The sequence below is a fragment of the Tupaia chinensis genome, unplaced genomic scaffold (assembly GCF_000334495.1).
Source record: "Tupaia chinensis unplaced genomic scaffold, TupChi_1.0 Scaffold000678_1, whole genome shotgun sequence".
In the NCBI taxonomy this organism is placed as follows: Eukaryota; Metazoa; Chordata; class Mammalia; order Scandentia; family Tupaiidae; genus Tupaia; species Tupaia belangeri.
In genome coordinates this window covers 158,549-168,158 of record NW_006160202.1, presented here as the reverse complement: position 1 = coordinate 168,158, position 9,610 = coordinate 158,549, and the positions used below count along the sequence as shown (strand labels likewise).

At 47.6% G+C, this 9,610-nt stretch overlaps 1 long non-coding RNA gene across 1 annotated transcript; it reads right to left on the bottom strand.

Annotated features, from left to right (window-relative positions):
• Positions 1-293: 293 nt before the first annotated feature.
• Positions 294-9,017, bottom strand: LOC114009998 (uncharacterized). Its single transcript, XR_003551393.1, has 2 exons — positions 8,855-9,017; positions 294-341 (listed from the first exon to the last, which is right to left on the bottom strand). It is a non-coding gene; the product is annotated as an uncharacterized LOC114009998 (long non-coding RNA).
• Between the last annotated feature and the right edge of the window lie 593 nt (positions 9,018-9,610).

The following is a 9,610-nucleotide window of genomic DNA, read 5'->3' as shown; positions in this document are numbered from 1 at the left end:
AATCCCTTCTCCTCCATTCTCCTCTCGGGATCTTGGGCACGCACGCACACGTGCCCGGCGTGAGTTTAAGCCACCAGGTCCGGGACTCAAACCGCGGTCGACTACATGGGAGTCCAGCGACATAGCCATTATGCTAACTGCTGGTCCCTTCATTCACATTCTTAATCATAACCCTCTACTGCCCCTTAAGCCTCCTAACCCCAGAAGTCTGGTCAGACAAGACTCACATCCTCAGAGTAGCAGCCACCAGAGGTGGTTTTCTCAAGGGTACTGCCATTTTTTGCTTTTTTCACTCTTGCTGCAAGATCACCAGGCCTGTTCTTCTGCTGATATGCTCTCAACTATGGAAAGAAAAAGAACTGATATTTAGGAGAACCGTAAGCCTCTAAATTCACACACTGCAGTTTTTACAAATTATTCTTACACATGCCACTATCATCTGTACAGAGCATTGTAATGAGCATTTAATGACTGAAGAAATACACTGATAACATGGCTTAAAGGGGGGGGTGGGGGGTGGCAGCAGGTGGCATGGTGGTTAAGGAGCTGGATATTCCCACATGGCTGACCACAGTGTAATTCCTGGACCTGGTGGAATGCTTTTCCTTTCCCTATCTCTCTGTGTCTCTCTCTGGTCAAAATTAACACAGAAGGCTGGTCAGACAACACTCACATCCTCAGAGTGGCAGCCACCACAGGTGGTTGTCTCAGGGGTACTGCCATTTTTTGTTTTCTTCTTCCTTGCTGCAAGATCAGCAGGCCTGTGCTTCTGCTGATATGCTCTCAACTGTGGAAAGAAAAAGAAACGATACTTAGGAGAATTGTAAGCCTCCCAATTCACACGCTGCAGTTTTTACAAATTATTCTTACACATGCCACTACCGTCTGTACAGAGCATTGTAATGAGCATTTAATGACTGAAGAAGTACACTGATAACGTGTATCCTAGGGACAGAAGACAGCTAAGGCACACTCCTAGTGAATCTGGGAACCTAACGGAAAGGGGACACCCCAAGCAGCTTTTCAGAGTGATCTATGAAAAACTTACAAATCTATGCAAATGTCATCACTGAAATATGTTAATATATTTTTCTTTCAAGAGAAACAAGCAAAACTGAAAATGTATCTCCCCCATATTTATCCCGTGACACTCAGAACACTCCAGGATGCCATGACAATTTGGAGACAATTCATGCTGTGAAGTTCAGATCCAAAGATGAGGAACTCTCTTCCTCTAGAGAGCACCAATTGAAGGGGTTCTGGTCACAGAATCAGGGGTAATTCTAATGTGAGATAGGGAACTCAGGGGGAAAAGTAAAGTACCTCTGGAGAGTAGAAATGGGGAGAAAACCAAACCAAGTCAAACTCCTTCCACTGTCACCCAGAGATAATGTCAACGTTTGGGGTCACTACTGAAGTGTAGAGTTGTCGCACCGTCAATGTCTTAGATAAGGTAATATGGACACCTGTAATCCCGAGTAGCCTTCCAGCTGGAATCTGGGCAGCCACCAGAGAAACCCCCAAATGGGAGGAATACACTTAAGGGACTGGGTTAGAAGATCAATCAGGCAGGGACAATGACAGTTCTCAGGGGGATAGTGATATAACTATATTCCACTTGGCCCAAGCAATCCAGATTTGCTGCTCCATGGAGGGTAGAGAGGCACAGGGCAGAGACGCAGGCTCTAGGCCACAGGAGCCCTAAGAATCTGTCCCTTCCTTGGGGAGGTCCGATTTGGGGGTAGCAGAATATCTGGGCTGAGACTAGTGTGGGAAGCTGGAAGCATCACCAGTCCAAGGTCAGCCAGAGATGACCAGGAAGGGCAGGAGCTGGCTGAGAGGACTTTAGTAACAGGGAGCCAAGAGGTGCAAGGGGATCTCTTCGTGTGCCTTAGACGGCACAGACTCTGCCCACTACCTGGCCATAGAAATGGGCTTGAGCTGGGTCAGGGGGTCACGACCCTGCATGTTTTACCATTTTCTTGGCTGAAGCCAACTTTCTCCGACGGGTTTCCTCCGACATCTCAAGGCAGGGATAGGGAAAGGGATGGGACCACATCACTGCGCTCAAGTCAACCACTGCAAAAATCCTTCTGCTCCCTACCTTGCAGCTATGCGACTGAGCCAGCAGATGCTCCCTACCTTGCAGCTATGCGACTGAGCCGGCAGGTTGGACTGGCCATTTCCATGCCTCAGGGGCATGGGTGTAGCCTCAACTCTCCAATCCTATTGGCTTATGAAAAGCATAAAAGAGAAGAGGGCGTGACCAGAATGCCTCTGGCCAGTAGGGGTGGTTGGAGTCACAATGGAAACTGCAGACGCCGGCCCCGCCCACCCGGAGGGGCAGGGCTTTTTCTCTACTGATGGGCACAGAGCTTGGGGGGGTGTGGAGGGACGACTATGGTCTTCATTTCAGAGGTTTGTACCTGAGGGACCTGGGGTCTGCTCCCCGGCCATCCCTGGACCCTCCATCCTGGCCAGCCCTGGACCCTCCATCCTGCCCCGCAGACCTCTGACACAGAGGCCTAGGACCTCAGGGGGCTCAGGAGGTGAACAGGGCTTGGACAGCAGAGCAAAAGTGCATCAATTCACAGTCCCTTCCCTGACTCTTCAGCTCTGCCTCAGACTTTCTAGTCCCAGATTTTCACCTCCAGGGAGCCATCGTCTATCTAGTCCTCCAGACACTCTCCCTTTCAGGAGTCCTCCTAGCCTGACCCCGGAGTTTGAATCTCAGCTGGACCCAGTCCAGGACCCCTGCCCCCAGCCACACCTTTGCCCGCACTTCCACAGTCCTCTTCCCAGAACCAGCTCCTCTGACCGCCTTTCCTCTTGTATTCCTCCCCAGGACTAAACCAGGACTTAACCAAAGCTGCCCGGGGCCTTCCACTCCCCTATGTGTGTGCCTATGCCCTCACATGTCTGTGCCAACTTACCCTCACCCATCTCCCGCATTCCAGAGACTGTAAGATGGGAGGCAAAGCCTGGGGGTGAGCCCAGATCACAGGGCAAGAAGCCAATTTGCCTAAACATCAGGTTGATCGAGCTCATCTCTGAGTAGAGTGGCATTGTTTTTGGATTTTGTTTTTCAGAAAATTCAGGTCCAGGGACCAGCAGAGATGTAATAGTTATGTCTCTGGATTCCCACATGGTTGACTGTGGTTCATGTCCTGGACCTGGTGACTTTAAACTCATTTCAGGCACATGTACATGTGTGCCCAAAATCCCAAGAGGAGACTGGAGGAGAGATTTCAGTGTGGCCATCCCCCTAGGGGATGATTTCTTGCTTTCTGTTTCCCTGTCTTTCTGTCTCTCCAGTGAGTACCCTTGCCATATACAAAAAATTTCTCTCTAAAAAAGAGAGAAATAAGAAATGCAATCTCCACTGTCATCCCTGTGGCCTCTTTTCTGTAGATCATGCCTTTATCCTTTGTGCTAATTAATGCCTTCCCTTTTGAAAACAAGGCTTTACTGAGCACTTACTTTTTCTCAGCCAGCTTACATTCTGTATGTCAGCTCACTGAACACTTCCTATAGCCTTCAAGGCAGACTCTAGATGATCCCCATTGTGGAGAAGAGGCCTCTGAGCTCCAGGGAAATGGAAGTGTCATAGGAAGTGACAGAGCTGTTGTTTAGTTTTGTTTTAAATTTCCAATGGGATGCATATGCACACATGGGGGAGGGAGGGAGGGAGGGAGGGAGAGAGAGAGAGCCCCCTTTACCCCCGAGCAACGTGGATAACCACTCCACAATCCCTTCTCCTCCTAGGATTCTCCTCCTGGGATTTTGGGCATTGGCACACACAGATGTCCCTTTCAAGCCACAGGATCCAGAACTCAAAGCACACAGTTGGTAATATGGGATCAACCTTAACCAGTACACAACCAGCTGGACCAAGCAGGGGATGTGAACTGAAGCAGTCTTACTCCAAAGTCTGATCTCTTAACTGGTACCCAGGACTTTCTCTTTGGGCCTCTTTGCAGGTGTGTCATCCTGCTCTCCCACCCATTTTCCTCTGCCCACTTGACTAGTTCCTCCTCCCCCTTTTTCTACTTAGAGGAGTGTTCTGCCATCCATAGTCTATGTATGCATACCATCTCAAACCTCTCGCTCACCTTCAGCTCATGCCAGTACCTATGACACTCTGGTCTTTCTGTATCCCTGACCTTTCTCTGGATACTCAGAGCTGTCTACCAAATACCATTGCCTTACCCATTGCCAAAGTCTGAAACTACAGTTAGCATCCTTCTCCAGCTGTCCTCACATCTGTCGGGGGTACTCTAAGCTCCCAAAGTGGACTCTGTCTTTTTCACTTTTGTGTGTGTATGTATGTATGTATGGTTTTTGTTATAGAGTGCAATAATTGCCAGAGAGAGATGGGGAGAGAGAAAATAAAAGATCCCCCACGGGGGATGACCAGGCCACAACCCCTTCTCCTGCATTCTCTTCTGAGGATTTTAGGCAGACATGTGCATGTCTTTCAATCTGCCCGGTCTGGAACGTGAACTGCATGGTCAGCCATGTAAATCTAGCACCGTAGTTTCCATGCTGCCTGCTGTTCCAGCCCCTCTTCTTTGTTAACAGCACAACAAATGGGTACTTTTGTTTATTTTTCACACTGTTATGCCTTCACTCACCATGCTACCCAGATGAAAACCACTCTCATTCCCTCCAACACTTGTGCTTTGTCCTGCCTTAGGGAAACTGGATGTACTTCTCTGTCTTCAATGCTTTCTTCTAGCTTTTTGCCAAGCTAATGCCTTCTCCTCTTTAAAGTTCAGCTTTCTGAGAGGAAAACAGACTCTTGGCTTAGTCAGTTGCTCTGTTAGACCTTCCCATAACACACTATTTCAAATTCAAAGCATTTCAGATGTATAATTCATTGGTTATCATTTACTCATTTATTTGACAGATAATTCATGAGTGTCCACTATGAGTCAGGTACTGTTTCAGTTACTAAGCAGGTAGTAGTGAACAAAACAAAGTCCCTGCCCTCGTGAAGGTTACCCTCGAGCGGTGTAATGCTGACAATGAAAAGAATAGTCAAGAATATATAACTTGTCAGGTGGGGATAAATGCTCTAAAACATCAGGACAGGGCTGGTCCTGTAGCACAGTGGTTAAGCATTATGCACAGGGAGCTGAATCCCACAGGGTTGACTTTGGTTCACATTTCATCCCCAGGGGCTTGAAAGACACTTTGAGAGCAGAACCAAAATCCCAATGGCATAGAGAATTGGACATAAAAGGATTATGGCATGTCCATGCCCCATTGCAAAATGCCTTCTCTCTCTACCTCTCTCTCTCTCTCTCATAAGCACACACATCCTCTGGTAATAAAATAAATAAATCATTAGGACCAAGAGACAGAGATATATTGAGGCTTTATCATTTTAGACAGGGTGGTCAGAAAGGCCTTTCTCATGAGGTGGCATGTGAGTAGAGTCAGGCTGATGTCTATTGCTGTACCCCTGGGCCTTTGCCAGTGCCTGGTAGATAGTGTTCACGTCCTATTTGTAGAGTGACTAGTTACACACCACTACAACTAAATCTTCCTCAGTCTCTTCTTATATCACATGTAGGTAGTTTACCTGACATCCATTTCCTGAAGATTAGCTGTATACTAGATATGATTCTTCACTGATCCTAGAGTTAGAAAATGCAGAGGTAAATCATAACCTCAGGGAAAAAGATGAGCATTTTCTTCTCCAATGAGATTACAAATACAGTGACTTTGCAGACCTACTAGGAGGCCTGAGTAGATTCTCTTGGTTCATATTGGTGCCAGGGTGGGCCCATTAGATAGGGTTGAGTTTGGCAGTGAAAGGAAACCCCAAGTAACAGTGGCTTCGATAGTCACCAGGGATCCATGTCTCCAACTTGTCTCACCACATCTTCTTCCTCATTTGGAATAGTTATTCATTGCTGGCATTAGAATGAGTTTCCAGTCAGCAGGCAGGAGGGAAACCAGTGAAAAGATGTCTTCTCTCTGGAAGGACAGCCCCAGGCATTGCAGACACATTTTCTTTAAGAATTATTTATTCAATTTTATTTTTATTATTATTACTCTTTTCAATTTGCATAATAGATATAGAGAGAAAGTGAGAAAGCAAGTTGCCTGGTCTGGGACTCAAAGAGTATATATATTCTGAAGGCCTCACAGAGCCTTTTGTAAAATTCATCTAGTGACTCTTACGTCTTTTGGGGCACAGTAGTTATCTTGGCCATGTTGGTTGGCTTCTTGCTCCTGCTTTTACCTCAGGGAGAAGCACCATGTGGTACTGGTCAAGGTTGGCCCACCTGCCTCAGAATTACAGTCCCAATCTGGCTTGTTGTCTGGAGGAGCTATCCTGGCCCATACCTCAGGGTCTAAAGTGCTAACCGGGTCATCCTGGAGCCATTTCTAGGCTTCAGTAATAGTCCAGCGGTGTTCTTCTGTCTTGAGAAACATCAGGAGACGTTGGTGGCAGTAGCCCCACGTTGGCTGATGCATCTGGAAAATGGATTCTAGGAGTTCAGTTAGGGTCTGGGGCTCCTCTTAATAGGGTGGAGTATAGTGTTTCCAATTTAGAAGATCTATAGTGATGAAGGGTTGATAATGAAAGAAGGCTCCTCCCTCCTTGATCAACCCATCAATTCCCATTTGTGAGAGTCCTTGCGTTTCCCAAAGTGGCAGTTGGAGGTTGGGGTCAGGTCTTTCTCAGGTGGAGAAGAGTCTTCAGCCTTCTGCCTCTGGGCTTGGAGGCTGTGGGACCCCAGAGGATATAGGAGGAGGGGAAGAGGGTTATGCCAATATGGTGGGGTTTCAGGTGCTGGTGGTGGTAAAAGCACTGTAGGAATGTATGGTGGTGGAAGGATTAGATCTTCTTCAGGGTCACCCTGGAAAATAGGGACAGCTCCTGTCTTTGGTTGGAAGAGCATTGCTCATTCTGAGACCTGGACCTTGCATTGTCCTTTGCTGGTTGAACAGAACTGGATGCATGGGGGCAAGGCCTGGAATACTTTCAGCCATGAATCAATGGAGGGAAACTGATCTGGGTAGCCAAGATCTCCAGTCACCCTCTGGTAGAACGTCCACATGTTATACAAGTGGAAAGTTCCTCTAAGGGCCATCCCACACTGAAGCCAGGTCACTCCTGCTCACAGAGGGTGTGAAATTTAACTGAAATCATTCCGATCCCACTGTCTCCAGAGAATCCCATCATGAAGTATCTAACCATGCAGTCCATAACTGTGGGCTTGGATTGTAATTTCCCCATGGCAGTGGTGGTTGGTCTTGACAGCCTCAGTGACAATACTGTTTAGTGGACCTGGTTTTGCCATTCATATCCCAGGAATTGTTGATGTTACCACTCATTGAAGACAAAAACCTCCCAAAATGCCCTAGAAACTGCTGGCTCTAGAAGGCAGGTCAAGATCAAGCTTGCCAAAGATTCCAGACTGAACAGGAGAGGTTCTGATGCTGACTGGACTGATAGAGGTTCCCAGCAGTGGAGTTGCAGAGGTAGAAGTGATAGGGGTAATGCAGGAACATGGCTGGGGTTGGACTCCTGCCATCCCCCCATGAGGATGGAGAATGCCTGAAGGAAGCAGGCCAGCTTGCAGGTGAAGTCTTTCTGATATTGAAACCAGACTTCTTTGGCCTGGGTTGGAGTTGCCGGCCTTTGGCAAAAGAGGTAGAGGGTCAGGACTTTAAGTTTTGGCCTTAAGAAGGGCTCTGTGTTTTGGAGCCAGTAGACTTCATGCAAAAACACAGTCCTCAGACTGTGGGGGACTGTGGCCAAGAATGGCTATTGCCTCCAAACCTATTTCCTCCTTTGCAAGCCTTTTAAAGAAGAGGGGTCCTAAGGCTCTGGGATACAGGGTCCTGCCAGACATTTAACAGGTTATTTCTCACCCAGTGTTGCCCACCTGTGTCAGAGATGCTTAAAAAGGATGGGTGCCTCTTCTGAAGAAGTGACCATTCAGGTGTCCACCTGGCCATCTCCTTTGAACCACTGAGTGCCTCTTAGCTTCAATAATCTGCTATAAACCCTCAGCTAGCACTGGGATGCAGGGAGAATCCCCCAGTGCCAAGTACTGCTCTGAGCTTTATGAGGTCACCATGGCAAACAGGTTAGGACCTAAACAGGCTCCATAGCTGGAAGCTGTGGAGCCACACAGACACACTCACATTCATACATGTTTCATTCCGGAAATTAAAAATAGTGCCTCCTTCCTTAGCGAGGTCCCTATCTGGGTGGCCTTTTGACCACAGGAGGGTGATTACACCTCCTCTTCTCCTGTACTTGGTGGGTCTGACTGGGTCTAATATCTCACAAACTTATCAGATCCTGAAGAGCCTTCTGGAGAACTGATTCATCTCTCCTTTTGAGTCTGGTTGAGGAGTTAGCTCTCATGGGACACTGGGGCCACTCCCAGGTAAAGGAGAGCCCAAAAGAAAACCAGGTGGCACTGCCTCATTCTGCCCTGGTGCCTGTCTGCCCCAGAAGTTTCCCACCACTAACCCGGTGGCTCACGGGGCCAGCACAATGGGTTTCTCGGTCAGGGAACCAGAATGCCAAGAAACCCAGCACCACTAGGAGAGTAGGAGAACTGAGATTTATTATGCCAGTGGCCCCGCAGGAGTTCAGACTCTGAGATCTGGGTCCTGATTCGGGGTAGAGTAAGAGGTTGCATTGGTTTCTAACAGGAAATGTCAACATGATAAGCACATAGGCATGGGTGATGGATGGTGAGGGGGGAAAGGCTGCAACGGTCAAAGACCATAATGAATTCAGAATTCAGCTTTCTCCTTGTCCTTGGGGTGTGACAACCTCCCGTCCTTAGCTAGGCGTACAACTGGTGAACATCCTTACCTTCTCAGCTATCCTTCAGTTTCTGACCATCTTCCCCTCCTTAGCTGCCTCCAGCTGCTGGGCGGTGCTGTGCTGCTTATCTTCTGTAAGGAAGGTGGTGAGTCTGGCCATTTCCCTGCCTCACCCTGAAGTGAGGCAGGAATGAAGGGGAAGACCATCCTGAAGGGTTAGACCATCCTGAAGGGTTCCTGAAAGAACATCCCTGTGTCAGCTTCATAAATGGGACAGTTTTGGGAATGGACAGCAAAACACACAAAGAGCACTGAAAGATCAGTCTGACACAATACACAAGGTGCCTGACCTAGTGATTTTTATAAGTGCACAAAGTTCAATGTATCCTTGGATTTGATCCTCAGTCTGCAACCATTCTGGGCAATTGACCAAAGGATAGGTGGCATGGACATTAGACACCTCAATACTGAGTAGTGTGTCCCTGAAGCAGGTCACTGGTAAACATATCCTTTGTGCCACATGCACTCAAATAGACAATTGTGTCTCTCACTGAAGAGGTTTGAAATTTCTGCGCTATATAAAATTAACATTTGGGAAACAAAAGTCCCTCAGTTGAGGCCAAGTTCAAACATTTATACAATATTTCTGCTGAAAGAGCTCCTTGCCACAGAATAGAAACTGAAATCTAATTCATTGGGGAAGCCTCTAGGAATAAAAGTCAAGACCATTGTACTCACCTGATTATTCTGTTATCATCCCCACAGTGTGTGACCCAAAGAAATAATGGCTACTTAAAACAAAAAA